This window comes from Gouania willdenowi, chromosome 17, assembly GCF_900634775.1.
Source record: "Gouania willdenowi chromosome 17, fGouWil2.1, whole genome shotgun sequence".
Lineage (NCBI taxonomy): Eukaryota > Metazoa > Chordata > Actinopteri > Blenniiformes > Gobiesocidae > Gouania > Gouania willdenowi.
This window is the reverse complement of record NC_041060.1, coordinates 31,159,498-31,170,257: the sequence shown is the minus strand read 5'-3', so window position 1 is coordinate 31,170,257 and position 10,760 is coordinate 31,159,498. Positions and strand designations below refer to the sequence as shown.

The following is a 10,760-nucleotide window of genomic DNA, read 5'->3' as shown; positions in this document are numbered from 1 at the left end:
AAAGAACCAATTAAAGCCAGGATTGTGTTTGATGGACTGTCTGACAGCTGTTGCTCACAGGCCCCGCCCCTTTCCCGGGCTGGAGCACCGTCTTTTTTACAGTGTATGGTCTGGAGGAGTAGAAGATGGACTTGGTCACTTTTGTGCTTGAAAGGTAATTACTGCTGCTTGATTTACATTATGTTTGATTTGTATTGCATGTGTTTGTGTGCGCACAGCAGCCTCTGTGTGGGTACTCTAAGTAACACTGTGTTGTTGCTGCTGTTGCTGCTCGGTTGGTGTATTGTGTGCACATTGAGAGAGAGAAGCGCTGCAGTAATATGCTTTTAACAGAGCATGTTATATTACTGCGGTTGTTGTCGGACTGACATTAGCTTGTTAGCTCCTCTGAGGGAGGGACTTTGGAAAGTTTGGAGGCAGGGCAAGAGAGCAGCGGGGAGGGAGGGAGAGAGAGGGATCTGAGAGTTGCAGACTGCACCTTTAAGTTGGGTATTATTTTATTTATTGCACATTTTATTGTTACCGTGATAAATACCAGAAATTATTGGGATAATTTTTTTTTGTCTAAACTGCCGATCTCTAAGTGGCAGGGATAAAAGTCAGTCATACTGTATATACTGTATGTATAAATATATAGAGAGATTATAGTATCCATAATATCTATCTATAAAGCAAGGAATATCTGTATGTTTGTGTGTGTTCCTCAAATATCTCTGCAAATCAGGCTCAGATTGATCTGAGACTTTCAACATGGCTTCTGCTTGGTTCAAGGGTGTGCATGTCAGATTTCTTTGGACTGCAATTACACCGTTATTAAATTATTTCTTAAAATTGTCTTAAATGCAGCTTTGCAGAACAACTCAATGTTGACAAGTACTCATGGTAACTGAGGATAAGTTAGAACAGCTGAAAGTTGACAGGTAGTCATGGTAACTCAGGATAAGGTAAAACTGCTCTATGTTGACAGGTAGTCATGGTAACTCAGGATAGGCTAGAACCGCTCAATGTTGACAGGTAGTCATGGTAACTCAGGATAAGGTAGAACAGCTCTATGTTGACAAGTGGTCATGGTAACTCAGGAGACATACAAAGCTTCCTAGAATCTTTGTGCAGTAATGCTCCTTGCCTTAGATACCAACTGCCATAAAACTACACAGAATAAGAATCTACAGGAGTGACTGCACAAAACGCTTTTAAAAACGACTAAAAAACACCCCGTAAATATTGACCAGCAAGTGTCTTCAGTGAGCAACGTTTGTAACTAAGGTGAGTAATACTATTAATGAAAAAAACAAGATAAAAATAAAAAAGGCTTTCACTATATATGTAGCCTATATTACAGTGCTAAATATTATGGTCTGCACAGTTCATTTAGTCGATTAGCTCCAAGTTAGTCTGTTTATACTGCCAGATTTCATCCCATTTCAGATGATGTTAGCTTTGTTTGTTGTGATTTTTTATGTGCTGGCTATGACGATGACATGAATAATAGACATAATCAAAACTGTAAGGCCTTCTGTTGCCTTCTCATTTCCAGTTCACCAAAACCTTCTGAGCTGTGACTGTTAACACCTTGTTCACTTTCAACGTGGCATTCGGAGCATGTTTTGTCCTGGAAAGTGTGTGTGTGTCAGAAAGTAGTAATTTTTACACTGAACAGCAGGTATGGGCACTGCTTGGGAAATGTTACATTTTCCTGTCCTGCCTTTGTGAAACCAAGGGGGTTTATTGCCTGCTCTAAATAAGCCATCTCCCCGGCAAACTGAGTAGACATGAACATGTCAATCATACCAAAAGGAATAGCCAATCAGATTGTCTCAGATCACGTGCTCACTTTACATTTTGTCATGTAAAATACTTTACCTATCCGTAACTTAACTTGAAGTGTGCAAAACTAGGTAAAGACAAGGAATTAGTTTTGGCTACCTTTAAAAATACTCCGCCAAGTTCTATAATTACCAGTTTACATAGTTACTGCTGATAATAGTGGTGAAGTCAGACATCAATATTCTCTTTCTCTCTCTCTCAGCACGTGCCAAACCCGTCTGGTACCAAAAAACAACCTGTCCGGTACCAGCTGAGCTCCTGGTTTGCTGCTGTGGGCGCCACGCAGCACACGAACAACTCCGAGTGAAGCCAAAACTGTCCACGGGGAGCCGAACGACATCCGAGTGAAGCTGAAACGACAGCCGTGAGACGGAATGGAAAAAACTCTAGATCAAAATGAACTGGACGCAGCTCAGAAGGTTCTGAAACAGGAGGGGAAAGAGAACCTGCCCACCTTCCTGGTTGAGCTGTTTCATGTTTCTGCAAATCCTGGGAACACACAGGAAGCTCTGTTGGCCGCCGGCCTGCCGGTGAAGAACTTTCTGACGTCTGAAGACCCCGAAGTTAAAAAGCAGTACCAGCAGAGATGGCTGGCCATAGACACCAACGTTCGCAGCAAGATCAAGAACTACGTTCTCCAGACTCTGGCCACAGAGACGTACCGTCCCAGTTCAGCCTCCCAGTGCGTGGCTGGTATCGCCTGTGCAGAGATCCCCATGAACCAGTGGCCGGAGCTCATCCCTCAGCTGGTGGCCAACATGATGGACCCGGCCAGCACTGAGAACATGAAGGAGACCACGCTGGAGGCCATCGGATACATCTGCCAGGACATGGATCCTAAGCAGCTGCAGAAAAACGCTGACCAGATCCTCACGGCCATCATCCTGGGCATGAGGAGGGAGGAGCCTAACAACAACGTGAAGCTGGCCGCCACCAACGCTCTGCTCAACTCACTGGAGTTCATCCAGGCCAACTTTTCCACGGACAAGGAGAGATACTTCATCATGAAGGTTGTGTGTGAAGCCACTCAGTGTCCCGACACCAGAGTGCGTGTGGCGGCTCTGCAGAACCTGAGAAAGATCATGTCTCTGTATTATCAGTACGTAGAAACGTACATGTTAAACGCTCTGTACGCAATCACAGTGGAGGCGATAAAGAGCGACATCAATGAAGTCGCACTGCAGGGAATCAAGTTCTGGTCCATTGTGTGCGCCAAGGAGCTATATCTGGCCATCGAGGCTTCTGAGGCCTCACAGCAGGGACGCCCCCCCAAGCACACCAATAACTTATATGCTAAACATGTGCGGAAGTATCTGGTCCCCATCCTCACAGAGACCCTCAACAAACAGGACAAGAAAGATTACGACACGAACACGAGTAGAGCGGCGCGCTTGTGTCTCATGCTGCTGTCCAAGTGCTGTGAGGACATAAGCCCACGAACACCCACGCACACAAACGCACACGCAGGCAAACACACACGCAAACATACACGCACACACACACAGGCTCGCACACACGCACACACACACACACACACACACACACACGCACACGTACACACACACATACACACACACACACACACACACACACACACACACACAGGGTAACACACGCACACACACACAATTTTTCTAATAAAGTTATCCAGTACAAGCTAAGTTTTAACCCCCTGAAGTGAGGATTCATAATGATCAGACTGCTTTCTGTGAGAATGACTGCTTTCCCCCTCCTGCCTTAGATATCTTGAATAGATGCAGAGAAAGACTTCAACAGTCTGCAAAACACTGTCTCATCAGAGGAAGACATACTGATAACCACCCAGTCTCATTGTGGTTTTAATTGGCCCACTGCACATTTTACTTGAGGGAATGTTTTGACACAGTAGGTGTCAAAAGAAAACGGGCTAAAGGTTGAAGCTGTAGATATGCAGCAAGCAACCAAAGCTCAGACTCCTCAGACCTTTAAGCTCAGCACCCATAATGAAGAAAATTTACATAACGAGGGGAAACTCCGAAACTTTTTAAATCAACTCAAATTTAGTGGCCATACCAGCCCGATCTGGGATGCTAAGCCAGTCTGGGCCTGGTTAGTAGTTGGATGGGAGACTACTGTGAATTCCAGGTGCCACAGTGGGGTGACAGTCTGCAGCATGGCAGCTGTGGCTACATTAGTAGCTTATCACCACTAAGTGGGGAGTGAAAGAATAATACCTTGATTCTGTAAAGCATCTTTGAGTGTCCAAAAAAGTGCTATGCAAAATTGATGTATTATTATTATTATTAGGAGAAGGAAAATAAAAGTAAGCATTAAACAGTTTTGAGGGTTTCTGGTCCATTCTTTTCTTTTTTTTTTTTTTTAAAGAAAAATGCAGTTTGGCTCCACTCTTTTTATTTGGATCAATTCTTTTCAAGGTATCAATCAATATGCAGTGACGTGCTGTGAGCACTAGGGTTGGGTAGGAAGCGAATCGAGACCACCAATGTCAACACCAATGAAAATTCCATATGTTTCTGCTGGCAAGTGTTAATCAAACAAAATCAACATCGTCAAACACCATTAAAGAAACATAAAAAATATTTCAATAAAGCCTCCATACTCTCCCAACAAGATATATCTCATGACACGGCAGCGCATCTGTTGTTTTTGTTGGAAACAGAAACATGGAGAAAATGACAACAACAAACTCAGAACAGCCTCAGCGAGGACCATCCACAAAGCCAATCTTTTCTTTTGTACCATTCACTGTGGAAAGTACCAACAATGTTCTGACCTTACCTTTGCTGAAGGTCTGGTAGCTCAGGTGTTGGTCTCACATCTTTTAAAAGCTGTTGTTTTTCCTCAAAAGAAAGTGTCTTTATTGTCTCTAGCGCTTTCATCTTGCCTGTAGTATAATCCCGCCCACTCGCTGGTGAACGTAGCAGCAGCCACGCTGTATCAATTCACTAATGCACTCTGAACGTACGTATAGCATTTAGCATAGCACGGTTACGTCCAAAGGCAGTGTAGAGAACTGCTTTTTTACGTAAATAGTTTTCATCTTGGGGAACTGACTGCGCATGCGCAAACACATAAAAACACGCTATGGAAACAGAGGCAGAGCAGGAATGTGCTTTTGGGAGGGGGTGTGGCCTCCTCCTGCCATACAGCGAAGTGAAACTGTGCAGCGTCTCTGCCGTACCAGGAAATAGCAATGTTTAGTCATTTAGGCTATGAAAAGCACTAAATGCTGGCACTTTCAAATGTATAGGTACTGTAGGCTATTGGAAATTGAAAAATAAATACTTTATAATTATATTATAATTAAAACAAATATTCAAAATATCAATTCTTTGATATTGTGTGTCTGTAGTGCTTGGTAATAAATGGCAAACAGGCAAACAAATTATTTATCCATATTCGGAAAAGGGTACTGCAATATTGATATCAAAGCAAAAGGTAAATGACGATGTTTCCCGTGCATACTTTCGACTATTGGAGCTGAAACTGCTGGATCGAAGTACATGTGCTACCCTCAGCTACCCACTAACCTTGCCTGCAAGATGGATTCTCCTGGTGTTCACAAATACCAGAATCCATCTTTTGCTGTTCCCGCCTTTGCCTTTCGAAACCAAACCAAACCGATTAGAACAAATCATGAGGCAAAGTTGTGGTTAAGGGGCGGGATATCCAGGTGTGATGAAGGCAGAAGCACCAAAGCAAAACTGCTGCATGCACAGTTGCGGGGAGAGGAACTAGCTGGGCTACCACTATTAGCATAGCTCCGAATCAAAATAAAAGTAAAAAGATAAATTAAATAACAAGATGTCGACACAGGAGGATGAACGTGTGGAAGCTGCTATAAACTCAGTTTTAGAAGAATCCAGCATTTCCTTTTTGAAAGAGCAACAGCGAACATTACTATTACAAAAGAAAGTTTTCTCCAGCGGAGAAAACGTAAGAAGCCATATGATTGGCTGAAAGCAAACGCACCTGATTGGCTGATAAATCTGTCAATCAGTTTTATCAGCCAATGGTGACGTTTGTTGACCCGTGACATCAGGGCAGTCTCATAATTCACCACACACATTTCTCTCACAAATACACAGATGTTTCACAGCACAGAAGCAGTTTGTAAATGCACATTCAGCAATTTGCATTATCTGTGGATTTATATTACAAGTGTGCCCCAAAATAATATTTGTGAAGTAGAGCGTGTGCATTTCAGAATTTATATTACAAGTTTGCATAAAATATATATTTGAGAAACAGATTGTGTGCATCTGTGAATCTGAAATACAACTGTGAAACAAAGCATGTGCGTTCGTGAAAAACCCTGTAAGAGTTCATTCATTATGATACTGTTCTGACTCCATAGGTTAGCTACATCAATCAATCAATCATGAAGATAAACCTTGGCTGACCGCAGCGAGACCACACATTTTAACTATCACAGAAATAGTCTTGTAAATATACTATTTATGGTTTATGTTGTCATTAACAAAAACTAGGGGAATTCATGATTAAAGAGTCACAGTCACAGTGTTATTGTGTGAGAGGTAAAAACAGCCTTCAAGAAATAATCCTGTTAAGAAACATAATTTACACAACAGATAAAATGTGAGCAGGTGTGTTTGTGTTTTCTATTTCACATTCCCTTTTAGTTGTTCTTCATGTGTATGTGTTCATATGCATATTTAAGGTACAAAGTAAATACTCTGACAAGGAGTAGCCGTATGTCAGCCCATAAGAATATATTTACAAGTCTCAGTGGGATAAAATATGTAAAAAAACTGAATGCTGCATATATAAGTAGAGACACATGAATACAAGTTCATTATCTTTCAATAGATACACCTACAGGCATTAGAAAGAAATCCAATACTGCACAACAGCAAATCTCGTGCTAAGCCCTATGACCACTTTGTTGTTTCTTTATACCAAAGTCAGAAGATGTTAAGCTACTCTGGCTTCCTTTACATGTTGATCCCTTTCATGTTCTTAGGCTGAGCTCAAAAAAAAAAAAAAATATATATATATATATATATATATATATTGATACTGAGTGTATAGTGTTTATTGATTTGCTGCCAGGCTTGGATCAACCTTTTCCGAACAAACGACTTGGTATGCAACACAGTCAGTAAACAGCAAGAAGAGTATAGAAATAGAGCAACAAATGATGATTTGCACCATGAAAAAACACAAACTATGACCCCACAACGCATGCAAGAAGCTCAGGCCAGATAGCGTTATACACATCTAATGTGCACCGTTGAGTTCACTTGGCTTGCAATACCAGACAATTGGCATCTATATGATAAATGTCTGTGATAAACCCATTCCCCCGACTGTATAAGTTTGATGATTAATCGGGGAAAAATGAATCCTGGAGCCTCTTTTACAGTCTTGTGCAGTCTTGTGAGTAATTTGTAAAGGTTTCTCTGAGAGAGAAAAACTTTGGTGGCATGTGGTTATCATTTTCTTCTGGATTAAGTACCACAGTACAGTATTAGAATGCTTTATGTGTAGAAAAACCCACTGTTTTGGCAGATATTGGAGTAGAATCACTGTCAAAAACTGTATGAATCCACTTCAAGAGTCATCAAGGGTCATAACACATTGTTATTACAGGCCAAACTACTACATTACTATCTGTGAACCTTATTTTGTACTCTTATGTACGTGATGCAAAGACATTGAGGTTGCTGGGTGGGGCTTTGCGTGTTATTACAGTTTAATAACACTAAAGAAATTAGTGTTGGGTTGTTCACTCACTCATAGGGATCTTAATATGCATAAACATTCATGAGACAGGTTAGTTTTAACCTAATGATTAAGTATTGTTGAAATAGTATTATTACCCATATTAAGCAATGATCTGTTGTGGGTGTACTTGTGTACTAATAAATTGCTCCAGATTATCTTCCCGATACAGTGGTATGTTGTCATGTAAGTGTTTTACAAATAGTTTGGGGAACATATTTACAAATTATGACTTGCTTTTAACCACCATTCATAATTAGATACGTTGGTTGCAATTCAGGTGTTTCATGTCTAAACACTGTTTGTCTTTAGTTGGTCTGTAGAATGCAGAGGTGGATGTAATTTTTTCACTGGTCAAGAGTATCACCAAAGTTGCTGAGGAACGAATATGAATAAAAGTGAGCAGACTTATGTTTTTTTGTATTTTACAATAACAATATTAATCATCATTTGATTGACATGACTAGAAATTGCTAGGCCATACCTGCCTGTCGTTGTCTCAAAAGCTAAGCAAGGCGGGGCCTGTTTAGTAGTTGGATGGGATAAATACTAAATCTGGACTTGTTTGATGCAACATCCTCAACATGAAAATAAACATCTATCTATCTATTGGTTTAGTCCTGGACTCTGTCCAAATGGGAGGATCATTTTATCACCTTGGTTTGGCTTTGTTTGCGTTCAGAGTGTAACTTCTGATCCGCATCGTACAGCCTGTGGTGCAGTTGCATCAGCTAACCACTTTTGTTTGCGTATTCACACTGCCCAAAAAAAGGTGGACTATCCCAGCAAACAAATCCTATAGCAGAGCTCTAGGGTGCATCTGTGTGAATGTAACCTAAGTTATTTTTTAGGCAGCCACAGAAACTAAATAACTGTTTGTCAGCAGGTCAAGATTGGCACCATCTTACTCCTTCACGGGCTTGTAGTCATGCAGCAACGTTTGCACAAATCACTCATAAATTGTCATCCTCAGAATCACTAGAATTTAATTTCTGTGTCCTCCGCTGCAGTAGACCACAGGCATGGAATTTTCCCCAAGACTGCATATGTTGTCAAAGGTTAACACTATAAGCCACAACTATGAATGTTTTGTTCTTGCAAAATTAAAGCAATATTGCGGCAAGGGTAAATCAGACTGTATTATGAAAGAATATATAAAATGGAATGCAGTGTTACACCTGAGTGAAGATGGAAATACAAGGGAAAACGATTTGGGATAGAAAAACAAAAAGACAGGTGAGAGCAAAGCCATTTAGTTTGCACTGCTATTGTTCAGAGCAGTGTGAACTGCTGTGCCAGTGTAGTGTCATATATGTAGCAAGGGTATTAGAGGGAGAACATCCCACTGCTCACACACTATGATGTGAACAGAGGGGGTGATTGAGTGTTTATAGAAGTGACACAGTCATTTCACAGCATAAGCTATCCTGAAGTTTCAGACATGCCTCTGCATTCACAGCAGATGTGTGTGCGTGAAAGCTACTATTAAAAGCCACCATGCCACCCCGGACCCATGAGATCTGCCAGGTGGGCAGCCACTGCCCCCCAATTTCCACTGGATATAGGTCCGCTGCGTTACATCTCCGCCATGCCACCGAAGCTGATAGGGTCACACTTTAGTGTTCATTTCCACCGGGTCCGCCAGAGATACGCAGGACTTCTATTTTTGGCGGATGTCGGAGCACGATGCAACAACTCAGCACAAGGCAAGTTTAACAGGAAGTTAAGCCGATACTAAACATTAAAGCATCCACTTACTTTTCAAAATAAAACACTTCAGATCATATTTCATCATATTATCTCTTCTCCGTTGGCCGTAGCTAAAAAATGTGGCTAGGAAAACAACAACAAAAGGTATATTTTAATACCTTAAAACATGTAACATACAAAAAAGCTGTGAAACTAAATAATGTAATATATACATATATGTCTAAAAAGTGTTAATGTGTTTCCCTGTCACCCATTTATTCTTATTTATTTATCTTTATTAATTTATGTTTCCTCTCCTTTCTTTCGCTTTTCTCTCTTTTTTTTAAATTTATTTTCTAATTATATATGTCATTCAATCTATTTCCCTGGCTCTATTAACCACATAAATGCCCATCTGTATCTGTACTTGTCTGTTAATATTGCTGTACTTTATTATTGTATATGTCGTTGTAATTCACTGTTTAAAAAAACACTTCCTTTAACTGCGTTCTCGTGTGATTATGTAAATATTGTGAGACCTCCTCTGTCTCCTGACGTCAACCATTCTGTATTGTGGCGCACACAAAACACAACCGATGAGGATTGCCGGACGGCGGACAGCAGAGAAAAACCAGATCTGAGCTGTGACGCAGCGGAGACGTATCCAGCGAGAACCTTGGGTGAGAGCACCAGAGGAGGCTCGAGCCATCTCCCATTAGACCACCTTGCCCCCCCTCAGATGTTTCACAAACCCCAGGATTCACCAAGTATAATCCAGCAGCAGAGCCGAGGGCCCAGTGCACCAAACCACACGCTACAAAGTAAAATTCACAGTGAGCTAAACCTTCACCTACTAGCTTTACATGCACTCACCTGTTTCTCTGTAATCCCCACACTATGCTGTGCATTTTATTTTCAATGAAATTGAAATTTTTACACAGCGAAACTACTTGTTTTTTATTGACTGCTCGAACAACATCCCATAAATCCTTTCATCTATTGTGAGTGGCAGGTAAAGGAATAACAGGAGAGAAAAATCAATGTTCACTTGACAGTCATTCTGACCTTTTATTCTCTTTGAGGAGAGGTCAAATGAATGCTACTGTAGGGTTGAACAAGTTTTTTTTTTTAACACTAAACACTAGTGTTGTGTTCAAGACCACACTATCCGAGACCAAGACTTGCCTGAGACCAGAATGCACCGAGACCAAGACAAGACCAAGACTTTCGGGAGCCGAGACCGAGTCAAGACCAAGACCGAGACAATAAACATTTTTTTTTTCAATTTAAAAAACTATATAACTAAATAAAATTATGACAAGGTTCGACAGTTAAATAACATTCTCTCTTTAATTTTAGTTTATTTTAAATACATTTGACGGACAAAAAAGGTGCCTGCAAAAAATTAACTAAAATATTAAAACTACTACTGCTACTGATAAATTCACAATTATTCTACATATTTGAAAACAATATTTTTATGTCAGCTGAATGTACAG

The 10,760-nt window shown here is 40.7% G+C and overlaps 1 pseudogene; it reads left to right on the top strand.

Moving 5' to 3' along the window:
* Window positions 1-1,104: 1,104 nt before the first annotated feature.
* LOC114479666 (importin subunit beta-1 pseudogene) lies at window positions 1,105-3,928 on the top strand (annotated as a pseudogene).
* The last annotated feature ends 6,832 nt before the right edge of the window (window positions 3,929-10,760 follow it).